This window comes from Leuresthes tenuis, unplaced genomic scaffold (assembly GCF_036924035.1).
Source record: "Leuresthes tenuis unplaced genomic scaffold, fLeuTen1.0.hap1 SCAF_1, whole genome shotgun sequence".
Classification (NCBI taxonomy): Eukaryota; Metazoa; Chordata; class Actinopteri; order Atheriniformes; family Atherinopsidae; genus Leuresthes; species Leuresthes tenuis.
In genome coordinates this window covers 12,565,764-12,590,084 of record NW_027325355.1, presented here as the reverse complement: position 1 = coordinate 12,590,084, position 24,321 = coordinate 12,565,764, and the positions used below count along the sequence as shown (strand labels likewise).

The window sequence follows — 24,321 nt, the reverse complement described above, 5'->3', positions numbered from 1 at the left end:
CGTCAGGCCGAGTCCCGTTATCCGGAAACATTTCATATTTATATTCAGCTTTATCTCACAGAAGTTGTTTTCACACTTGTCAGAGTATAATTGGCCAGTTTTGGGTGACATGCTCAGGCCAGCTGCTGTCCTTGTTGTGTTCTTTGGATGTGATAAACAATGTGTGTGTGTGTGCTGTTTTAGGTGTGGATCTAATGTACCAGACCTATCTACTCTACTAGAGATGTTTTGTCTGACCCAGTTGTTTATGTCCTTCTAAGGTCTTGGACCATTTAAGGTCATCTGTTGTGCAGTATGAGCAAAGTGGAAAAGTACCAGCTAGGAACGTTATTTAGGAAAATACAGAATATGAATTTATAATGTCTAAGATCAAAGCCAATTATAACAGTAGCATTATGGACATATCAACTGCAAATATGATATATATTGACTGACTGACGTGCTCTCTCTTTTCGTTCAGTTACCATTGTAATGAACAAACAGGAAGCAAACCTCGAAGCAGAAAATGAGCAGCTGATGAAAGTCTTAAAAAATCGGACCGAGCAGCTGACTGCCGACAACAGAGTCCTGAAGAATCGGACCGATCTGATGATGGTGGAGATTGAAATCTTAGAAAATCAGACCAAGCACCTGAACAGACAGAAAGACGACTTCAACTGGACGCTGGAAGTCATCCTGAAATTCAACAAATTTCCAGTGAATTAATTCTGCCCTGACAAAAGTAAGTACATAATAAAGTCATTTAACAACATTATACTTCATAAAAAAACACCCAAATGTTATTAGCAGGATGGTAAATTCAGTACTTTATACCCTTTTTAAAGTTTATTTAGAATAAAAAGCATGCAGTTTTCTATAAGTTATTTATTCTACAAGCGTTACTTTAATTTTTCCAAAAGTAAAATCTTCTCTGCCTTCTTTAAAGAGATTTAAACCGTTTTGAACACATTCTTACCTTTCAACCCTGATGCAACGTCTGACCTGCATCAACATTTTCAATTTTGATGTCATGTTTCTGATTTCTTCAGAAAGTGAGAATTAAAACATGAGTTTCATGTTGATCAGAAAACCCTCTGCTTTCAGAAGCCTTGTTTTAGAGAGTCCCAAAACAAAAAAAAGTAGCCTTGACGTCATTGTTTCGTCATCTTGGTCGTGTATATCTCTTTATGCATTTCAGGCCTGTAAAATGCATGCCTGTAAAGCTTTATAATCTTCCTTCTCATGACACTGAAAAGACATTCAGGCATTGAGAATATCAAGTGATGAAGAGCTTTTCTTCCAGTAAAATCATCTTAAACTGTGCAGCAGTTCAGGCACATAACCATATTTGTCATTTCAAAGTTCAGGCAGCCAGTCCAGCACCCGTACCCTCTTCTTCCTCAGCCAGGCCTTTGGAATGTGTCAGAATGTGGTTTTCCATGGTGTGCTTGAACAATGCTTGGACGTCCCTGGAAAAGATGTGGCCTTGAAGGCAGCATATGTTGCTGTAAAATCTCAGTGAGCTTTTCTGCATTAATGCTGCCATCACAGAAGTGGAAATGAGCTTTGCCGAGGGCCCTGATCCAACCCCATACCATCACAGAGCCTGGCTGCAGGGACTGGTTGCTGACAGCAGGCTGGATGCTGCTTTTGCTCTTTGCTCCATTTCTTCCAACAAAGATCTGGAATACTGATGGGTCTGACCACAGTACACGTTTCCACCGTGTGATGGTCCATCCCAGATGCCTCCGAGCCCAGAGAAGTGGGCGCCGCCTCTGGACGAGGTTAACATCAGGCTTCATTTCTGCACAGTAAAGCTTGTGAATGGAACTCTGTATTGTAGTGCTTGACAAAAGTTTCCACAGTAATCCCTTGTCCATGTGCTTCTATCAGCTGTTGATGAATGACGGTTCTTGATGCAGCGCTGTCTGAGGGGTCAGAGGTCACGGATGTCCAGCTTAGGCTTGCTCCCTTGTTCTTTACACTGAAACTCCTCCAGATTCCTTGAATGCTTTAATGATATTCTGCTCTGTAGAGGCAGAAATATGCAGATCCCTTCCAGTCTTTCTCTGAGGAACATTGTTTTTAATCACATTTGAGGACAAACTTTAGCTCCTCTGAACATCTTTTGTGCCAAATCATAATAACTATCATCTGATGTCTAATTTTCTTTATTACTAACCCACATCACAACTTTTTAAAAACATTTTTCAGACCTGAAATGCAACTAATAAAGTTGAAAAAAAACATTTAATATCTTGAGTTTATACCTGCTGGATTTATTCTGGAAGAAAACGTCCTGCCAAAAAAGATGCTCCAGAATGGAAATATTAGAAGTAGATAGATTTATAGTTCCTCATGTAGGATAACAGTCATAAGTCTTTTAAGGTTTTATCACTTGTTATCATTCAGTTTTATTTACATACCATCAAATCGCAACAAATGTTATCTCGAGGCATTTCAACTACAGTCCATTTTAAACTAATTGTAATCCAATTCATTGTAATAAGATTCCAATTAAATCACATTCATTAAAATCCAAGTTTGTCTAATCCGTATAAATTCAGTCAGTTTAAAAAGGCTGTCATTTGATTTTGACATGTTAGATTTAATAATTAATCAATTTCTCCGCCCATTTCGTGAGTGTCAGCCCTGTCGGGACGGCTGGATTCTTTACCAGGAAAAGTGCTACCTGTTTTATGATGAACCCCCAAGTTGGAAGACATGGCCACAAAGTCGAACTTATTGCAAAGACAAAGCTGCAGATCTGGTTGTTATTGATAATCTGCAAGAACAGGTGAGCTATAAAGAGCATAAATGGCATTTTCCAAATTTCCATTTTCTTTTAAATTATTATAACTGATGCCTTTGCTAAAGTGTGAATGATTCCGATGATCCGCCATGTCATGACTTCTAGGAATTTGTCAGTAAAAACATCCGGTATTACCAGAGCCCTAACCATGGATACTGGATTGGGTTAAAAGAAACTGACAACACCTGGTTCTGGATTGATGGACGCAACGACACTCTTGGGTAAGTAAAAATAAATATTGACCACGACTACGGCCCGGTGCTGAGACAGAAAAAGAAAGGATTTAGTTTTAATGCAAATTCAAAGTATAAACTATTGTTTCACCAGGATTTGATGTCAGCTGTTTGTTTCTTGCAACACTGAACTTGTTTGATTTAATTAAGTGCATTAGCTGTACTATGAATGCTATTAATATTGCTCATGTTTACATTTTAAGGTACTGGGTGGAGCAGGAGATAGGTCAATCAGGTCCATATGCACTGGTTATCCCTAAAAGGAACGCAACACAGAGCTGGGACACATCTGATCATAAATTTCAACTCAAATTCATCTGTGAGATGGAAGCTTTGATCAGGTCAAATTAGTGAACACTGTGTCCGACTTTGTCCTCTTTGTGTCGCATGCATAGCTGCAGACTTGCTTCATCACTTTTGAATAAGAAAATCCAAACATATGTTGATGTATCTGCTAATGCTCTTTAGACAGTTTGTGTCCTAATTTGTAAGAATGAATTTTATCACTTTAATGTGTCTTTTTAAAGACTGAATAATATTGTTCTGAATAATGGGACAATAATGAGGAACTTACTTCGACTTCTTCTGATTATAGATTGTATGGTAATTCATTCACATATGGGGGGTGGGTGTAAAAATGGAACTGATGTAAACTGTAACTGAGGAGTGATGTTTTTAAGTCAGTTAATGAAAATAGTTGTGATGTATTTGCCATTTTTTTCAGGGAAATATCCTCGATTGGAAGATAATCGTCATGAAAACGCTTGCAAACTTGTAAAGGCATTGATAAACTGTTTGTATTGATTAGCAGAGCGCTTTGGATTGTACGATTAAAATTGTGAATTCATTTGATAAACTTGATTGACATTTTATTTTATATTTTTTTGCACCAGCCTTCAGACGTTTAAATGTTGAGTTACATCTGCAGAGGAAGAGATTTGCCTGACTTTTTAGAAGATGCAAGATAAATAATGGCTCTGCGCTGTACACCAGTTCATGTTGTGATCTGTCTTTGAAGTGAAATGCCTTCTTAACTTCATGAGTTGCTTCAGCTCATGTGGGTAAAATGGACTTGTATAGTGCTTTTCTTGTCTAACTGACCACTCAAAGTGCTTCTAACACTACATGCACTCATGCAGCACATCTTAAGTCTACACATAACTACATGCATTCCAACACTGGGTTAGTCCATTCATACACTGATGGATACATTGGGGGTTCAGTGTCTGGAAGCTGGAGTTGAACCACTGACCTCCTGATTGCTGATTCCACCTGAGCTACAGCCACACCAGGTGACAAACAATCTCTGTGTTAAAGCCGGGGGAATAATCATACTAAGCATCCTCTGAAGACATCATGCTCTGCTACACCTAGTTGCTTTGGCTTCCTCTGTTTCTTCCTGTAATTGCATTCATGTGAAAAAGAAAACGCGTCCTCTTTCATTTTAAAAAATCTGGACGTTCTTGCTTCACAAACTGTGCAGCAGAACATCAAGACTTTTCTAGGATGTTTGTTAGATACAGATGGTGGGTGTGGTGCATCCACAAATCACCCACTGCAACAGTCGTTGCTCAGGAGAAGCGTGGGGAAACAAAAATGAATTAAGTAAACGCACTTGTACTAAACTAATAGTGATCAGTCTACCTGACGGTGCATTCATAGAAGTGTAAGATGATAGTAACCATGACATATTCAGAGGTAGTATCTGTCAGAAACGTTGTCTTGTCTATTGGTGAGTCCGCTCTGATTGGCTGTTCAGAACAGCGAATATGTCTATGAGGAAGTGTTTTCATTGTCTTTGAGAAACCTCGTCATACACAACGAAGAAGATCATAACCCTTGCTGTCTTTAACGTATGTTTTAAGAGTAGCAGAAGTGGAGCAAAGAACACATTAGGTGCATTCCCACTGTAGGAACCTTTTGCAGTTCCTATAACCTTTTCAGAAATATGGCCGTTTTTTCGTGCATTCGGACATACAGGAACCAGGGACCACAGCACTCAGTTCCTAGAACCATTTTAGCTCCTTCTCCGAGGTCTTTTCTGGGTTCCACAGGAACATGATGTAGGTGTTTGATGGCTGGTAGCTCCGCCCCTTGTCTGAAATGTTTACTCATGCAACACGGACACAACCGGCACCTGTTTAATAAGTTAAACTTATTAACGTCGTCTCCTTTGTCCGCGGCGCTCTGCTCTCCTTCTTGTCTTCATGAAAAGAAGAAGTATTGCCTGCTGCTGGATTCTTCATCTCCTGACTCTCGCTGTGCGCTCTTCCAGCCTCCATCTTAGACGCCTGATGTGATCGTCCATGATTAATATCACCGTCATGCAGACCATGAACACGGTGGCCTCCTCGCTCTCCATGTTAGCTTCTTGGTGGTGTTGTTTGGTTTTCTTCTCTCCTTACTTTTCACGGGCTTTGTTGTTGAGTGGCGCTAAAGTTACATGTCTGTTGTGTCACATCAATCCCGAAGTGTAGGATAATGCAATGATAGTAACTATGACATATTCAGAGGTAGCATCGCCTGAACAGGGACTGGAACCCTGGACCCTCAGATTAAAAGTCTGATGCTCTACCGACTGAGCTATCCAGGCTCTGAACGTGACAGACCACAGTTTAAATGACACTTTTTATAAAAACACACAACCCGACTGGTTTATTGGCTGATACGAATGTTAAAACTTAAACCTAACAGTGTGTAGTTTGGCCTTCAGTTTCTAATTTAAGCATCTTTGGGACCTTAGACACCAAACAGTCATCCATCAGACACGTTTGGAGCTCCAATGAACGTCTCTCGCTCTTGTATTTTTGGTGCTTGATCCCAGTTACCATTGTTGGACTCCAGCGGACTCCAGTACGATTCAACTGTCAGAAAAGTTGTCTTGGCTTTTTGGTGAAGAGTCCTCTCACATTGGGTGTTCAGAACGGTGAATATGTCGACGAGGAAGTGTTTTCATTGTCTTTGAGAAAAGTCGTCATACACAACGAAGAAGATCATAACCCTTGCTGTCTTTAACGTATGTTTTAAGAGTAGCAGAAGTGGAGCAAAGAAGCATTCCCACTATAGGAACCTTTTGCAGTTCCTGGAACCTGTTCAGGAATAGGGCTGTTTTTTCATGCATTCGGACATAGAGGAACTATGGACCACGGCCCTCAGTTCCTAGAACCATTTTAGCTCCTTCTCCGAGGTCTTTTCTGGGTTCAACAGGAACACATATGACGTAGGTGTTTGGTGGCTGGTAGCTCCGCCCCTTGTCTGAAATATTTACTCATACAACACGGACACAACCGGCGCCTGTTTAATAAATTAAACTCAGACGTTGTCTCCTTTGTCTGCGGCGCTCTTCTCTCCTTCATGAAATGAAGAAGTATCGCCCGCTGCTGGATTCTTCATCTCCTGACTCTCGCTGTGTGCTCTTCCAGCCTCCATCTTAGACGCCTGATGTGATCATCCATGATTAATATCACTGTCATGCAGACCATAAACACGGTGGCCTCCTCGCGGGTTTTGTTTTGTTGTTGAGTGTGGCGCTAAAGTAACACGTCTGTCGCTGACGGCTGCGTCACATCAGTCCCGATCAAGGTTCCCGACTCATGTGCGAATCGAAAATGAAACACTTCCACTGGGGAAGGGCAGTTCTTATAGTTAAATTGGAGGTGTACAGTTCTTAGAACTCTCTGTCCAAATGCACCTATTGGCTTTAAAGTGACCAGTGTAGAGTTGTTCTCTGCATTCATAGAAGTATAAGATAATGCAATGATAGTATCCATGACATATTCAAAGGTAGTATCGCCTGAACAGGGACTGGAACCCTGGACCCTCAGATTAAAAGTCTGATGCTCTACCGACTGAGCTACCCAGGCTCTGAATGTGACAGATCACAGTTTAAATGACAGTTTTTATAAAAACACACAACCCGACTGGTTTATTGGCTGATACGAATGTTAAAGCTTAAACCTAACAGTGTGTAGTTTGGCCTTCAGTTTCTAATTTAAACATCTTTGGGACCTTAGACACCAAACAGTCGTCCATCAGACACGTTTGGAGCTCCAATGAACGTCTCTCGCTCTTGTATTTTTGGTGCTTGATCCCAGTTACCATTGTTGGACTTCAGCAGACTCCAATACGATTCAACTGTCAGAAACGTTGTCTTGGCTTTTTGGTGAAGAGTCCTCTCAAATTGGCTGTTCAGAACGGTGAATATGTCTACGAGGAAGTGTTTTCATTGTCTTTGAGAAACCTCGTCATACACAACGAAGAAGATCATAACCCTTGCTGTCTTTAACGTATGTTTTAAGAGTAGCAGAAGTGGAGCAAAGAAGCATTCCCACTGTAGGAACCTTTTGCAGTTCCTGGAACCTGTTCAGGAATAGGGCTGTTTTTTCGTGCATTCGGACATAGAGAAACTATGGACCACGGCCCTCAGTTCCTAGAACCATTTTAGCTCCTTCTCCGAGGTCTTTTCTGGGTTCAACAGGAACACATATGACGTAGGTGTTTGGTGGCTGGTAGCTCCGCCCCTTGTCTGAAATATTTACTCATACAACACGGACACAACCGGCGCCTGTTTAATAAGTTAAACTTAGACGTTGTCTCCTTTGCCTGCGGCGCTCTTCTCTCCTTCATGAAATGAAGAAGTATCGCCCGCTGCTGGATTCTTCATCTCCTGACTCTCGCTGTGTGCTCTTCCAGCCTCCATCTTAGACGCCTGATGTGATCATCCATGATTAATATCACTGTCATGCAGACCATAAACACGGTGGCCTCCTCGCGGGTTTTGTTTTGTTGTTGAGTGTGGCGCTAAAGTAACACATCAATCGCTGACGGCTGCGTCACATCAGTCCCGATCAAGGTTCCCGACTCATGTGCGAATCGAAAATGAAACAGTTCCACTGGGGAAGGGCAGTTCTTATAGTTAAATTGGAGGTGTACAGTTCTTAGAACTCTCTGTCCAAATGCACCTATTGGCTTTAAAGTGACCAGTGTAGAGTTGTTCTCTGCATTCATAGAAGTATAAGATAATGCAATGATAGTAACCATGACATATTCAAAGGTAGTATAGCCTGAATAGGGACTGGAACCCTGGACCCTCAGATTAAAAGTCTGATGCTCTACCGACTGAGCTATCCAGGCTCTGAATGTCACAGATCACAGTTTAAATGACAGTTTTTATAAAAACACACAACCCGACTGGTTTATTGGCTGATACGAATGTTAAAGCTTAAACCTAACAGTGTGTAGTTTGGCCTTCAGTTTCTAATTTAAGCATCTTTGGGACCTTAGACACCAAACAGTCGTCCATCAGACACGTTTGGAGCTCCAATGAACGTCTCTCGCTCTTGTATTTTTGGTGCTTGATCCCAGTTACCATTGTTGGACTTCAGCAGACTCCAATACGATTCAACTGTCAGAAACGTTGTCTTGGCTTTTTGGTGAAGAGTCCTCTCACATTGGCTGTTCAGAACGGTGAATATGTCTACGAGGAAGTGTTTTCATTGTCTTTGAGAAACCTCGTCATACACAACGAAGAAGATCATAACCCTTGCTGTCTTTAACGTATGTTTTAAGAGTAGCAGAAGTGGAGCAAAGAAGCATTCCCACTGTAGGAACCTTTTGCAGTTCCTGGAACCTGTTCAGGAATAGGGCTGTTTTTTCGTGCATTCGGACATAGAGAAACTATGGACCACGGCCCTCAGTTCCTAGAACCATTTTAGCTCCTTCTCCGAGGTCTTTTCTGGGTTCAACAGGAACACATATGACGTAGGTGTTTGGTGGCTGGTAGCTCCGCCCCTTGTCTGAAATATTTACTCATACAACACGGACAAAACCGGCGCCTGTTTAATAAGTTAAACTTAGACGTTGTCTCCTTTGCCTGCGGCGCTCTTCTCTCCTTCATGAAATGAAGAAGTATCGCCCGCTGCTGGATTCTTCATCTCCTGACTCTCGCTGTGTGCTCTTCCAGCCTCCATCTTAGACGCCTGATGTGATCATCCATGATTAATATCACTGTCATGCAGACCATAAACACGGTGGCCTCCTCGCGGGTTTTGTTTTGTTGTTGAGTGTGGCGCTAAAGTAACCCATCTGTCGCTGACGGCTGCGTCACATCAGTCCCGATCAAGGTTCCCGACTCATGTGCGAATCGAAAATGAAACAGTTCCACTGGGGAAGGGCAGTTCTTATAGTTAAATTGGAGGTGTACAGTTCTTAGAACTCTCTGTCCAAATGCACCTATTGGCTTTAAAGTGACCAGTGTAGAGTTGTTCTCTGCATTCATAGAAGTATAAGATAATGCAATGATAGTAACCATGACATATTCAAAGGTAGTATAGCCTGAATAGGGACTGGAACCCTGGACCCTCAGATTAAAAGTCTGATGCTCTACCGACTGAGCTATCCAGGCTCTGAATGTCACAGATCACAGTTTAAATGACAGTTTTTATAAAACCACACAACCCGACTGGTTTATTGGCTGATAAGAATGTTAAAGCTTAAACATAACAGTGTGTAGTTTGGCCTTCAGTTTCTAATTTAAGCATCTTTGGGACCTTAGACACCAAACAGTCGTCCATCAGACACGTTTGGAGCTCCAATGAACGTCTCTCGCTCTTGTATTTTTGGTGCTTGATCCCAGTTACCATTGTTGGACTTCAGCAGACTCCAATACGATTCAACTGTCAGAAACGTTGTCTTGGCTTTTTGGTGAAGAGTCCTCTCACATTGGCTGTTCAGAACGGTGAATATGTCTACGAGGAAGTGTTTTCATTGTCTTTGAGAAACCTCGTCATACACAACGAAGAAGATCATAACCCTTGCTGTCTTTAACGTATGTTTTAAGAGTAGCAGAAGTGGAGCAAAGAAGCATTCCCACTGTAGGAACCTTTTGCAGTTCCTGGAACCTGTTCAGGAATAGGGCCGTTTTTTCGAGCATTCGGACATAGAGGAACTATGGACCACGGCCCTCAGTTCCTAGAACCATTTTAGCTCCTTCTCCGAGGTCTTTTCTGGGTTCAACAGGAACACATATGACGTAGGTGTTTGGTGGCTGGTAGCTCCGCCCCTTGTCTGAAATATTTACTCATACAACACGGACACAACCGGCGCCTTTTTAATAAGTTAAACTTAGACGTTGTCGCCTTTGTCTGCGGCGCTCTTCTCTCCTTCATGGATCGAAGAAGTATCGCCCGCTGCTGGATTCTTCATCTCCTGACTCTCGCTGTGTGCTCTTCCAGCCTCCATCTTAGACGCCTGATGTGATCATCCATGATTAATATCACTGTCATGCAGACCATAAACACGGTGGCCTCCTCGCGGGTTTTGTTTTGTTGTTGAGTGTGGCGCTAAAGTAACACATCTGTCGCTGACGGCTGCGTCACATCAGTCCCGATCAAGGTTCCCGACTCATGTGCGAATCGAAAATGAAACAATTCCACTGGGGAAGGGCAGTTCTTATAGTTAAATTGGAGGTGTACAGTTCTTAGAACTCTCTGTCCAAATGCACCTATTGGCTTTAAAGTGACCAGTGTAGAGTTGTTCTCTGCATTCATAGAAGTATAAGATAATGCAATGATAGTAACCATGACATATTCAAAGGTAGTATAGCCTGAATAGGGACTGGAACCCTGGACCCTCAGATTAAAAGTCTGATGCTCTACCGACTGAGCTATCCAGGCTCTGAATGTCACAGATCACAGTTTAAATGACAGTTTTTATAAAACCACACAACCCGACTGGTTTATTGGCTGATAAGAATGTTAAAGCTTAAACATAACAGTGTGTAGTTTGGCCTTCAGTTTCTAATTTAAGCATCTTTGGGACCTTAGACACCAAACAGTCGTCCATCAGACACGTTTGGAGCTCCAATGAACGTCTCTCGCTCTTGTATTTTTGGTGCTTGATCCCAGTTACCATTGTTGGACTTCAGCAGACTCCAATACGATTCAACTGTCAGAAACGTTGTCTTGGCTTTTTGGTGAAGAGTCCTCTCACATTGGCTGTTCAGAACGGTGAATATGTCTACGAGGAAGTGTTTTCATTGTCTTTGAGAAACCTCGTCATACACAACGAAGAAGATCATAACCCTTGCTGTCTTTAACGTATGTTTTAAGAGTAGCAGAAGTGGAGCAAAGAAGCATTCCCACTGTAGGAACCTTTTGCAGTTCCTGGAACCTGTTCAGGAATAGGGCCGTTTTTTCGAGCATTCGGACATAGAGGAACTATGGACCACGGCCCTCAGTTCCTAGAACCATTTTAGCTCCTTCTCCGAGGTCTTTTCTGGGTTCAACAGGAACACATATGACGTAGGTGTTTGGTGGCTGGTAGCTCCGCCCCTTGTCTGAAATATTTACTCATACAACACGGACACAACCGGCGCCTTTTTAATAAGTTAAACTTAGACGTTGTCGCCTTTGTCTGCGGCGCTCTTCTCTCCTTCATGGATCGAAGAAGTATCGCCCGCTGCTGGATTCTTCATCTCCTGACTCTCGCTGTGTGCTCTTCCAGCCTCCATCTTAGACGCCTGATGTGATCATCCATGATTAATATCACTGTCATGCAGACCATAAACACGGTGGCCTCCTCGCGGGTTTTGTTTTGTTGTTGAGTGTGGCGCTAAAGTAACACATCTGTCGCTGACGGCTGCGTCACATCAGTCCCGATCAAGGTTCCCGACTCATGTGCGAATCGAAAATGAAACAATTCCACTGGGGAAGGGCAGTTCTTATAGTTAAATTGGAGGTGTACAGTTCTTAGAACTCTCTGTCCAAATGCACCTATTGGCTTTAAAGTGACCAGTGTAGAGTTGTTCTCTGCATTCATAGAAGTATAAGATAATGCAATGATAGTAACCATGACATATTCAAAGGTAGTATAGCCTGAATAGGGACTGGAACCCTGGACCCTCAGATTAAAAGTCTGATGCTCTACCGACTGAGCTATCCAGGCTCTGAATGTCACAGATCACAGTTTAAATGACAGTTTTTATAAAAACACACAACCCGACTGGTTTATTGGCTGATACGAATGTTAAAGCTTAAACCTAACAGTGTGTAGTTTGGCCTTCAGATTCTAATTTAAGCATCTTTGGGACCTTAGACACCAAACAGTCGTCCATCAGACACGTTTGGAGCTCCAATGAACGTCTCTCGCTCTTGTATTTTTGGTGCTTGATCCCAGTTACCATTGTTGGACTTCAGCAGACTCCAGTACGATTCAACTGTCAGAAACGTTGTCTTGGCTTTTTGGTGAAGAGTCCTCTCACATTGGCTAGAGTTGTCGTATTGTAGGCAGTAAGTACAGAGAGGGAGTAGAAGTAATAAAACGGGGGCGGCAGGTTCTGAAAGTTAAACTCTGTATCCAGTCTCCATTAATGTTTTTATTTTAAAGTGTTAAGTTGAATTAACCCAGCAAGCTCGGTTACATTGGTGACAGAGGTGATGTTTTTATATGTTTAGACTTTTGCCGGTCCATGGAAGTTAGCTTGCTGTGTGAGTTAGCGTGAGGCTAAGTTAGCATCACGCGGCGTGGAGACATGACCCTGTCAAGTTCAGTTGGTCTCTGTTTGGTGGATCTACCCGCTCCTTTTGCTGGTGACGGAAGCCAGAGTTTCCTTGGCTGGAGGGACGGGAGATGGCGGCGACTACTACGATGAGCTCACGAGGATTCCTCCAACCTGTTTGAGCAAGTCTGCGTTTTTGCTGGTCGTGGAGGCATTTCCCGACTATGGAGATTTGGCACAAAGAGAGGAGAAGTTTCGACGCTTCTTCGCTGGCCTGGGTCCTGCTCTGAAAGCTAAGTTCCTTGAACATTGTGCCACTAATCCGGCGGCCGAGGCAGTTGCACCTGTGGTGGAAGGAGGTGCCAAGCCAGGTCGTCCCAGATGACTTCTGGTGCTATTCATCAGATTCAGGAGGAGGTGTCATCAAGGAGATTTCCAGGGGCAGGGGTCCCAGCCCAGGGTGGGCTCAACATCAGTCAATGCCATCGGTTCATGTTATCCTTTCTGCTGATTCCTCGATTGCAGATAACAAGCTGAATATTGGCTGATACCGATGTTAGGACGATATATCTGTGCATCCCTCCATGAATCCATGAAGCTGAAAATGTGTTTCTGAATGAAAGAGGCAGGTATGTGCAGAGTGAACTTTCTGCTCAACAGTGAGTGTTTCTCAGACAGAAAGACACTTTCTATAAAGATACAGAGGAATGAACTGAGCAGAGTGCAGGATGCAGAGGTTCTTCAGTGAATGTGGTGCTGAAGGTGTGGAGTGCCAGCAGGACGGTCCACATACACTGCTGCTCTGTGAGAGACAGAGGAGGAGGATTTCTTTCTGTTGTGACGGATCGTGATGTGTTGGAACTGTTTGTATTTGCAGCAGCATCAAACATTTTCAGACTTAGTTTTTCAGGCGAGTGCTCCACCAAGACCAGATTAGGCTGGACACACATTTCTAAAGCCATCACTGAACTTATGAGCATCAGTTTCCTCATTGTAGAGTCATAACATCCACCAGCTAGAAGTTCTAATTCAGAGCAGAAACATCTTCTCTTCCTGCTTGGAATGTTTCTCTGAATCATGTCTCTTGTTCTTCCAGGATAGAACGCTGATGGACAGATGTTTCCATTCCAGTCCTTGACCCATTCCATACTCTGTTTCTCAGCCTGGAGAGAGAAGGGCTTTTGAACCCTGATGATGAGTCATCTCTTTGCTCTCCACTGGGCTTTTCTGCCTCAGCTGCAGAGGCAACTTGCCTTCTTCATGGATGCTTGGAACCATCATGGCCTGAGAGCAGCAGGCAGCCAGTCTCCCCACCAGCTTTGGACATCATTCAGACACCTTCAGGATCCTGATCAGGTGTGTTAAAACAGCTGAGTGCATCATATCAGGAGCCACTATTTAAATGATACATTTAAAAGGCCTAAAATGATTTGGCTAAATTACAGAACTTAATATTTATACTGAGGAGAACTGATTTCATAGCTTCACAGTTTAAAACTGCAACTGAAAATGTTTCAGTGAAACATCTGAAGATGCCAAAGCTTTTGTTTAAGTCTCAAGAAAGCCTACAAAATATTTAATAAGCTTAAAGCTGTGATGGTGTTTTATTTGTGTTCAGGTGGAGGCAGACTGTGGGACTGACTGGGATGGACCACACGGCTCTGATGACCTCGGAGGTGAAACGGACCGAGTTGAAGGAGCCCAAATGCAGCTTGAAGGACACCTGAGCGAGAACATGGCCAGGTCACCTGACCCCGATGTTCCCTTCATGGATGCACTCCACATCTATGCAGCCGCACCACAGCAGCTGATGCAGCCACAGCAGAACTGGACGAGTTCACCAACGTTCACACACTGCTGGATGGAAAAGTGCACGAAACACTTCATGTTCAATCGTCTTTATTAACCAAACTTTAACATTTGTAAATAAAACTTCAGATTGAAATGTTTGTTCTCAGTTCTCCTGAACTGTTACCAACCTCACACACTTCCAGTTAATGAGGTAAAGCCTTAACATGGCTCACTGCTCCACAGCCTTCAATGAGCAGCATGAAACAGAGGAACAGACTAACTGCTCCAACTTTGAAATGTTCAACTTAAAGACGCTCAGTTTCTCACATTATTCACATTGGATCATTCCAAAGCCAAAGTCTGTACTTCTAACAGACGCTTGGAGCTTTTCTCTGAATGTCTGCTAGCTTTGGCTCTTCAGAGGCAGTTTCAGCAGGTCCTGCAGGCTGAGGCTACAGGCGTGGTCATTTCAGGAGGAACTCCTGCATACAGGTGCTGGGGAGGTATACTCCAACCTGTCCACAGCTTCAGGAGTTGGTGCAGTTCCTGAGAGGAGCCCACAGAGACACAGTCAGAAGTATTTAAAGCTGCCAATAAGATGCTGAACAGCAGAACTTTCTCAACTTTACCCAAAGATCAAAGAATCTCTGCTTCACCTGTAAAAATAAACTGGTCTTTCTGCAGTAAAATAAAACAATGTTTCCATCATGTTACCGGGTAGATTTTCCACCACCAGGTTTCATAAATATGGAGTCAGTGTGAAGAATCAGCAGCAGCTTTAGGAGATGTACATTGTTCAGGTCTGTTTCTCTGAGAGAACATTTACAATCTGAGCATTTTCAGTGTGGTCTCTCAGAAAGCCTGAGCTGCACGTCTCCTCCAGGCTACTGTGCTCATCCTCACTATCTGGCATCGGCCTCATGATCCTTTTCAGGATGGTCTGAGAAGTAACTGTGACAGTCTGTAGGAAACATGTGTCGCTGCATTATCTGACAGAGCAGCAAACAAGTTACTGACTGGAGAAACAATCCACAGCTGTGACAGAGAGCAGCAACAGAAGCTCTACAGGGGTTGTAGGTTGTACTTCTATCACATCGTATGTACTGTAGATTTCTTGGGACGATCCATCTGAGTTCGTCAGCTGAGGCGAGTTGGACCCACGAGGGATGTTCCTGACCAACAATTTGCTCGACGATTAGTCTAAAACTTTAATATAGACAAAATGAAAATATGTCTCAAGATTTTGTTGAGGGCTCAGGACACAGATGCAGGGTCGAGTTCAAAGTCAAGACTGTTTATTCATATAAACAACAGGTTGATGATCTGCTCACAGAGCAAAAAAAGGGGCTGTGAAACTCCTGAGCACTCTCCTCAATAACTATGGAGGAGGAGAGTGCAGCTGTGAAAATGATCAAACCAAAAGCCTCTCCACTCCAGGAGGAAAACAAAGAGCTATTAAAGATAAGAAACTCGCACGCTCTCCTAACGAGGCGGACTTAAACAAAAGAAGCTCTCTCAGAAACAGAGGCACTATGAAACCTTAACAATTATCTATCAGCACACCTATAACGGCGGCGCAAAGATCCTCCAAGAGCAAAACATAAAATCACTCCACTAACGGAGGACTATGAAACTAAAACAATTAACCAACGGAAAAGCTGAGCGGAGAGGAGCCGTTCATCCCTGCACTCTGTGGGGCTACAGACCGGTGCGCAGCCGCAGCTTCTCTGCAGACTCAGACTGAGTCAAATGAACACGGAGCAAACGACTCCCCTGCTCCATGGAAATTTAACTATGGCTGCTGATTACGGCAGCCCTGACGTTTAATGTACTCATAAACAACTGTTGCTTTCATTCGCGTGACATATTTTTCCTTCACCCACACTGTATTCAAAGTAAAAAAAAAAAAACTTCACCATTTCTCCAAGGAAAGACAGCGCCAGTGCATTATGAACCTCATTTATCCTCGTCTCTGCGTCAGACACATTCATGCTGCGTTCACTGAAAAAACCTTATTTCCACGTTGCAAATTTGAAAGTCCGGCCAAAATGCCTTCCTGTCAACTTGGTGAAAACGGAAAACTCGTACTACAACATTTCAAATGTGGGACTTTCAAAGTAATTAGGCTTTGGAACTGTAAAAAGGTTTTAAGAAAATCACAGGACTATGGTGGGAAACCGCCCAAACTCGCTTTAACCATGGCCCGAACAGGCTAACGTCAGGCCTGTTTGAATCGGGTGGCAACACCCATTCCGACATCCCGCTATTCCGACATCCCACCATTCCGACATGCAAACGTCCCACCATTCCGACAAGGCTTTCAGTTTAAGGAAATGTGCGTTACTCAACAGGCGAGTCCCTTCTTTCTGTTCATGCAATTTATATGTTTAACACATGTTTACAGACAAGCGTTATTAAAAACACAAAGTCTCGGCAACTGGAGGAGGAGAAGCAGACAGTGGTGGTTTTCAATCACACACTCAAATGCCACTTGTTTCAACTTCCGAAAATTTAATCCAGGAAAAAAAGGCTTACAAATATGGACCGAAACGGCTCCATAACACGCACAAGAATCCAAAAGAAACGAAAGCTAACTAACAGAAAGCAAATACGCAGCATGAAGTGGTCAAAATTGGTTTTACGCATGCCTATGTGCGTCTGGCACATGCGTCTTCGGGCTCTCCCACGTTGGTTTGTGGATGAAAGCTATATGTTCAGCTGTAATGTCACGTAAAAACAATCTCTACATGACATTTACTCCCAGGTGTGACCAGTTAGGTCCTTAAGATATCAACAGGCTGTATAAAGCCTTGCGCAACGGCTGTGTGTTTGTGCCAAATGCGCAAAGCCCATCCGCGCTTCCCATAAGTACTCATAAATCACGTGAATTACATGAATAAACGTTTTTACTGCATTTTGTTGTGTTTTATACGTTCTATGCTGTCATTTCTCTCCTCTCCTATTGGCAAGGCAAGGCAGAGTGCTCTCAACTGTGTCCTGTGCAGTAGCCGTGATCTGTAATTGCAATTATTACTTTTGCATATGATGACAGCGGGCAAAAGACGCATGGGCTCTGTGGAGAGCTCCGCTCCAGCTGGCTGCTGTGACAGCTCACTGACACTGTATTTCTGCTTAATCAGTTTCAGTCTCGCCAGAGTTACATTAATATCTGTATTTTTATATTTGACATTTCAGGGGATTTTGATAATAGATTATTAAAGTTTGTTTAGTTTCATTAGTGTAAAATGTTTTGGGTAAAAAATAGGCTATTAAAAGGAACTGTCGGAATGGCGGTATGTTAAAAAAAAACAAAACATACCGCCATTCCAACCATAGGAGGAAAAAAGTGTCGGAATGGCGGGACGTTTAATAAAAAATTAAGTGTCGCCATTCCGACAATTGGAGGCCAATGTCGGAATGGCGAGATGTCGGAATGGCAGCATGTAACCGTTTGAGTCACTGTAACAAATATATATATATATCTGCTTGAACCATATGTTCCTTTTAGTTTTTCACCTAATTGGCTTGAGAGGCTGATGCTGATCCTGCACATGTTCTTCTCTCTCGTGTTGGTTCTCTGCAGCTGAAAGTGAGACTCTCAGATAACTTTGTGTCTGTCGACCTCTTCTGTTCCCTGTGTGTAGTTTTGTGTTCAGCGTCACACAGAGAGAGCGAGGCTGCTTAGTTAGATGAAATCATCACAAATTGCTCATTTTTAAGCAGTTACATTATAGCTTAGAAGTCAGAACACAGTAATAGATGTTGTTTCAGCATCTATAAAAAGCTAATCTGTGACTGGTTCTCTCGCTTACGGCCATACCACCCTGAACACGCCCGATCTCGTCCGATCTCGGAAGCTACGCAGGGTCGGGCCTGGTTAGTACTTGGATGGGAGACCGCCTGGGAATACCAGGTGCTGTAAGCTTTTTACACCTGCAGGAGGCGCTGCTGCTCACTCAACACGGACAGCTTCATGACATACTTCACATCAGGAAGGAAATCACTCAAATAAATTCACTTTTCAATCTTTGTCAAAGACTGGAAATGAACGCACACATAAAACTCATTTAGGTCACTCTGTCATATCATCTTCCAGCACTGCTCAGCTCACAGTGACTTCATCTGTCTCAATTCTTCTGGATACCAAACACACACAGATATTATTGTCTCACATTAGTCTGCAGACTGTTAACAGATCTTCCTGCAGTCTGCAGATTCATCCCATTTCCTTCCTTCCTAACAATCCCTGCTGATATCCAAGGTGCTGATCCCAGATCTGCTCAGATGTCCCAGGTTCTCCTCTGCTTTTATCCTCACACACTGAACTGTCTCCTCATCTACGTGTTAACAACCAGAACCCACTGATGTGGGCTCAGAAATGAAGTTTCCGATGTTTTCCAAACACAAATGAATAAATTACAGAGATTTACTGAGGCCAGATAGAAAAAGTGCACGTGCAGCCACTTTAAACTGTCAAACAGGCAACTTTATATCTAACAGCAAACACTGAGAGCTGCTCTGCAGAATAAATACTTTTACTGGTGGAAGTGTTAGTAAATGTTGCTGATGACACTTTGATTCTTTTACCTGAGTGAGGTTTTAGATGCAGAACTTTTACTGGGAGTTGAATATTTCTCAGTGTGGCATCAGTGCTTGTAAAGGATCTACACCACTGTCACCTGACTCAAAATCAACACTAATCAAATTGAAAGAAGTTCATAATCAGCTTTTATAAGTGAATTATAAGCGAAAGGCTTCCTGTTTGCCCCAGGTTAGGGTTAAGCTGATCCGGGTCAGGGGTTAAGTTGCACCGTCTGGAGGTGAACTGACCATCAAACTGAATCTAAATCAAACCCATAAGAAATTTCAACCATAACTTACCTCTTTGAAAAACTTATTTAAAAGTCTATTTTTGTTTTATAAGTGGTCATATTAATTTTCTTCACGATAACTTCACATTAAATTTAATAAAAAGATTTAATTAAAGTTGGAATCTTTCCCAAAACAGAAATGCTGAAGTGGAATGAATGAATAAATGTCCCTAAAACTTTCCATCCTTCCACTTTCTTTAATTCATGGTTTCAGGGGGACTGGAGCCTATCTATCACAGAAACTCCTCAACATTCCAGTCTAATAACAAGTCTGAAACTAAAGCAAAAACTGCAGCCCCAAATGAACATTGGCATGATATAGGCTGTGTCAAATGCAAAAGCAGTCCCTGTTTCCCTTTTTGGAACTCATCCTTTCTAAGGACAAAGTTAAATGTATGAGGATCAAACACAACAAGTACCTGGGACATGTCAACAGATCCAGGAAATCCAGGAACCAGCAAACTGAGAGCCAAAGAGAAACTGAGGCGTCTGCCAACAAATCAGCAGCAGCTGAAGCTGATCAACTTCCTGATGTGTCATGAGGTGATCACATGTTTCAACTAAAGACATCAGATAGACATAGCTTTAACAGCTGCAGACCAATATCAATACTTTCACAGTTTGTTCAGAAACTAGATAGTTTTATTGAAAACAACAGCTTATTGAATGAGAGTCAATATGGGTTTGGTTCAAATAGGTCTACAGCTGCAGCAATAATGAAGGTGACAGAAGAAATCCCAACTGCAACAGACAGAAAGAAGTTTACCATATGAACCATTCATTGAGCTGAAGAAAGCTTTTCACACTATTGATCATTCAATATAACTTTCAGAGTTAAATAGCTTTGGTGTGAGAGGAGTTGCTTTAAAGGGCAACTCCGGTATTTTTAAACCTGGACCTTATTTCTGGCATGAAATACGTTTCATCTACTCACAGAAGAGTTTGGCGAAAGTCGGCGTCCTTCGGGAGCTATTTAGAAAACTCGCGATCAGCGTATATCCATATAACGGAGTTAATGGGACGATGCAGCCTCTAAATAAGACATTATCTGTCTTAATTTCACCAATACTTTAAGAAAAATGAATGAACGAACGTGTACTATAGCTCTGTTAGCTCAGAGGTGCTGTTATGTGGCTACTTGCGGCTATAGGAGAGCTAACGGAGGGATTTCTACACAGGCCCTCTACTGGGACAACCAATTTAACCAATTTAAAACAAATGTGTATCTCAGCTGCAGGAGTCAAACTTTGGGATTCTCAACATAATGATTTAAAAGGTTTTTCAGATGTTTTCCTGTTCAAACACTGGACTGGATAGTGTAGTGTTAAGATTGCCACATTTCATGTGGGTGACCTGGGTTCAAATCCCCTGCATGAGAGGTACTGCTACCTCCAGTAGGGGTACTTAGGCAAGGCCCCCTTACCCTATCTGCCTACCTGTAAGTTGCTTTGGATAAAAGCGTCTGCTAAATGCATAAACATATACAAAAAAATGTATGAGGAGAAAACAATTGGACATTAAATAAGACATTAGACAGTGGAAGGAGCTGCACCCATCTGTCCCAGGCAGCCCTGATGGGAGCAGGCTGGTCAGATCTTTCTCTGGTGTCTCTGTTGTTCTCTTGATATCATTTGAAAGGTCTGAAGTGACATTGTTGCTCGAAAATATTTCTGCCTGTCGATGCGTCCCAGAGACGATCAGTGGCCTCATTGCAGGATCTGTGCACTCCAGCAAAAAGAAGAAGCATCCAGGTGTTCCTCATCAGTGTCTTTCCACATGTTGCCATGGACTTTTGTTCCTTCAAGGTTTGACTCTTTTTAATGGCATAAATGGCTCAAAACATGTGTTGATGTCACTGATTCTGGTCACAGCAAACCCTGTGATTCCAGGAGTCATTTTGATGACATCTGCAGCAGCTGCCCTGCCATCATGTACATCACGAGGTACTGAGCTCCAACACATCTTACCATTTTTGGACTTGAGTCTTTCAGCAGGAGCAGCCTCAGCACCGGTGACCTCCTCATCAGATGAGTGTCTTCTGGATGATATTCCACTTTGTCTTCCTCCTCAGAAACCTGCTCATCCGTATCTCCATGCTGCTCTGTGTCCTCTCCCTCATGTTCACCAGAAATATTACCCAGAACTTCTCTCACTGAGAATCTTCTTTTCATTTTGGCATGCTGAACATTGGAGATGTGCACTCTGCAGGTCACCAACTCCACACTGAACTGAGCTCACATGTGTGGACATGCCTGTCTTTGCTTGTTCTGTTTCTGTGCAGGTAAACTGGATAACAAGGCAAAATGAGAATCCCCTAAAGCTCACATGATGAGGAGAGGAGCTGGCTGTCAGTGTGTTGGCTGACAGTGCCCTGATGATGTCATCTGTGGCTCTAATTATTGCTTTATAATCTTATTTTTGTAACTGGGACGAAACCGACCCGAACAACACAGAAGTCCTAATTTCAGCCTGAGCTTTTTACAATCTAGTTTTATTTTGGTTCCTGACAATAGATAAATCAACTCCAGTTAACTGTAAAGATGAAAAACTGTGGTATTCATGTCTCATCCCATCATCACCATTACAGCACCGCTGCTGGAGCTGATACAGACACACAGGAGACTTCTAACATTTTATCAGTATCAGTTTTACACAGACAGCTGGATCCAGGATGACTCTGATTGCTGTGCAGACCTGAGAGATGTCACCTTGATGTGTTCACAGTTTGTCACATGATGACAGATGTTGTCTCCCTGCACACATCTGGTGCATCTGTCGCAGCACTAAAACTACAGAGCTCCAGTACAAATCCCAGTTTAAACCGTGGTTTTGATATATTTTCTGGTGATTATCAGCGACTTATTCTGTTCCATCACTGTGAGTCTTCCCAACATTAGGACTGCTTTCAGCCTACATGGATGGGACAGTAATGGGTGGTGTTTCCATCAGCCGGTGACAGACATAACAACAAAATAACGAGACAGAGACAAAGAGACTGAGCGTGGCGTCTGTGACAAGAAGAGTCAGAAACTAATGACATGGATGAAAGTGAACTCTGCTCACAGCAGATTCAGAGCAGGAAGTTAGTCCTCACCCATCACTGTGTTTAACTGTTTGAAGCTGTCGGCTGGAAGAAGGATTCTTGGCAAATGTGTTGACAGTGTAGATTATCTTCAGTAATTCCTTCTTCATCCAGTTTAAAATCACAGAGATATAAGATTCCTCAGATCAGATGATGATCCGGACATTCTTGCATTAGCTCTCTGATCTCAGTGAGACTTCCTGGTTGAATAAAGGTGATGATGTGAGGTTCAGTTAGCTTTGCATTCACAGAGCTGTGGAAATTTCCCTTAAAACAGGTTACTTTGTACTTTTAGACCAAAAAGGTACATTTCAGAACCCGTACTTTTTAAGTTGAAGCAGAACTTTTATTTTTGACAAAGTATTTTAGTTAATTTTTTACAAAAGTAGATGTGCCTCTACTTAAAAAGAGGTTCTGTGTACTTTAGCAGCCCCTGAAGGAGAGTCAGAAATCATCAGTCACACCTGAACACACCTGACTGTGTCATATAAAGCTGACCTCTGATCACTTTAAGACTCTTTTATGCTTTGCAGAGTTTCAGAGTGACGGCAGCCTGCAGACACAGAGGACTGATGTCGGAGAAGCAGCAGAGGATTTCCTCTTCTTCCACACAGACCTGGTCCAGACAGCAGAGAGCTGCAGAGGGAAGAAGTTCATGGAAGAAGCTGAGTAAGTGACACTTCACATTCATTTAACAAAGTCTCCGAGCAGAGAGAGATTTCCTCTGCTGATGAGACACAAGTCATGTGAGCTGAGAGTAAACAGCAACAATCAGTGTGTGTTGATGAGGAGCTGCAGCTTGTTACCAACATGAAATGTTTCCCACTCAGTCTGCTGCTGTTTTCTCCTCCAACAGAGGAACTCTGACTGGAATGTGCTGTTCACTGACACTCTGTTCATCACTGCTCTCTGAACACACTCACAATAGAGTCCTGACATGAGATCCAGATTAATCCTGGACTCTGATCCTGTTGGACTCTGATACTCAACCTGTTTTATGAAGGATCATAATTCAGGTGTGTCTGGAGCCTCTGTGTGTGATCATGTGGACTCATCAGTGGGTGAATAATATTTAACAGAGAGGAGTGAGCGCTCCCTGGTGGTTCCTGTCAGACTGCAGTGATCCTGCAGGATGGATTTCTGGAGTCCTGCTGCTACTTATCTACAGTATAGCTGTTCATGTCAGTTCAGTCCTGCATTCAGCCCATCAGAGTGTTTCAGATATCAGATTTATCATCATGCTGCAGGTTCAGATAATCAGTGTGTGTCAGTAAATGGAAATGTTTCATCATCATCATCATCATCATCATCATCATCATCATCATCATCATCATCATCATCATCATGATGTCTGTGCTGCTCCATGCCTCCCTCTAGTGGACTGGTGGAAGAACAGCAGCTGATCTTTTTACAGCCCAAATGATGGAGAGGAGGATTTGAGTTGATGTGCAGATGAATGATTTGTGTTTCCTCTGCAGATGAAGGTAGAAAGTGTGTGTGAGCTGATGTGAATTCAGCAGCATGGATCAGTGTGAGGACACTAAAACCACTCTGTGTGGGGAACATGAGAGCCAGAGCAAAGCTCAGAGGTGAGATGACCTCTAACTGTCCATGACTCTTCTCCATGTCAGAGCTCAGCACTCACATCACCAAACCACCTTTATTCACAGGAACCAACCTGAACCTGAACCTGAACCCAGCTGTGTCTCCTTTAAGAGCAATGAGTCAATGGATCTACCTCTTTACTTCAAATCAGACCAACATCCATCCTTTCAGAGGTGAGCTGAGTGTAAATGTTGTAACAGAGTAAAATGTAGCAGAGTCCGTTTGAACAGTTTTTATTCCAACATGTGTTTAATGTGAGCTCAGCTCTGTTTCACATCCATTTCTCCATTGTATTGGAAACTAGAAAATTTCTGAAGAAATTTTGATGGGTGCCCAGCTGCTGCCCGTCTTCTGCCCGTCCACACACAGACACAGAGAAGCTGGTAGTTGCCAGTCAAGCATTATATGATCATAATCCAGTCTTAAATATGAGATTCAGGCTTGTTCTGGTG

General features: G+C 42.8%; 7 non-coding genes across 7 annotated transcripts; 1 reads left to right on the top strand and 6 right to left on the bottom strand.

Annotated features, from left to right (window-relative positions):
* Positions 1 to 5,544: 5,544 nt before the first annotated feature.
* trnak-uuu (transfer RNA lysine (anticodon UUU)) lies at positions 5,545 to 5,617 on the bottom strand. The gene has a single exon. It is a non-coding gene; the product is annotated as a tRNA-Lys (tRNA).
* Positions 5,618 to 6,814: 1,197 nt separating this feature from the next.
* trnak-uuu (transfer RNA lysine (anticodon UUU)) lies at positions 6,815 to 6,887 on the bottom strand. Its single transcript has one exon. It is a non-coding gene; the product is annotated as a tRNA-Lys (tRNA).
* A 1,197-nt stretch (positions 6,888 to 8,084) lies between these two features.
* trnak-uuu (transfer RNA lysine (anticodon UUU)) lies at positions 8,085 to 8,157 on the bottom strand. The gene has a single exon. It is a non-coding gene; the product is annotated as a tRNA-Lys (tRNA).
* A 1,197-nt stretch (positions 8,158 to 9,354) lies between these two features.
* On the bottom strand, positions 9,355 to 9,427 carry trnak-uuu (transfer RNA lysine (anticodon UUU)). Its single transcript has one exon. It is a non-coding gene; the product is annotated as a tRNA-Lys (tRNA).
* Positions 9,428 to 10,624: 1,197 nt separating this feature from the next.
* Positions 10,625 to 10,697, bottom strand: trnak-uuu (transfer RNA lysine (anticodon UUU)). Its single transcript has one exon. It is a non-coding gene; the product is annotated as a tRNA-Lys (tRNA).
* Positions 10,698 to 11,894: 1,197 nt separating this feature from the next.
* trnak-uuu (transfer RNA lysine (anticodon UUU)) lies at positions 11,895 to 11,967 on the bottom strand. The gene has a single exon. It is a non-coding gene; the product is annotated as a tRNA-Lys (tRNA).
* Positions 11,968 to 18,117: 6,150 nt separating this feature from the next.
* Positions 18,118 to 18,236, top strand: LOC140272916 (5S ribosomal RNA). The gene has a single exon (XR_011907988.1). It is a non-coding gene; the product is annotated as a 5S ribosomal RNA (ribosomal RNA).
* The last annotated feature ends 6,085 nt before the right edge of the window (positions 18,237 to 24,321 follow it).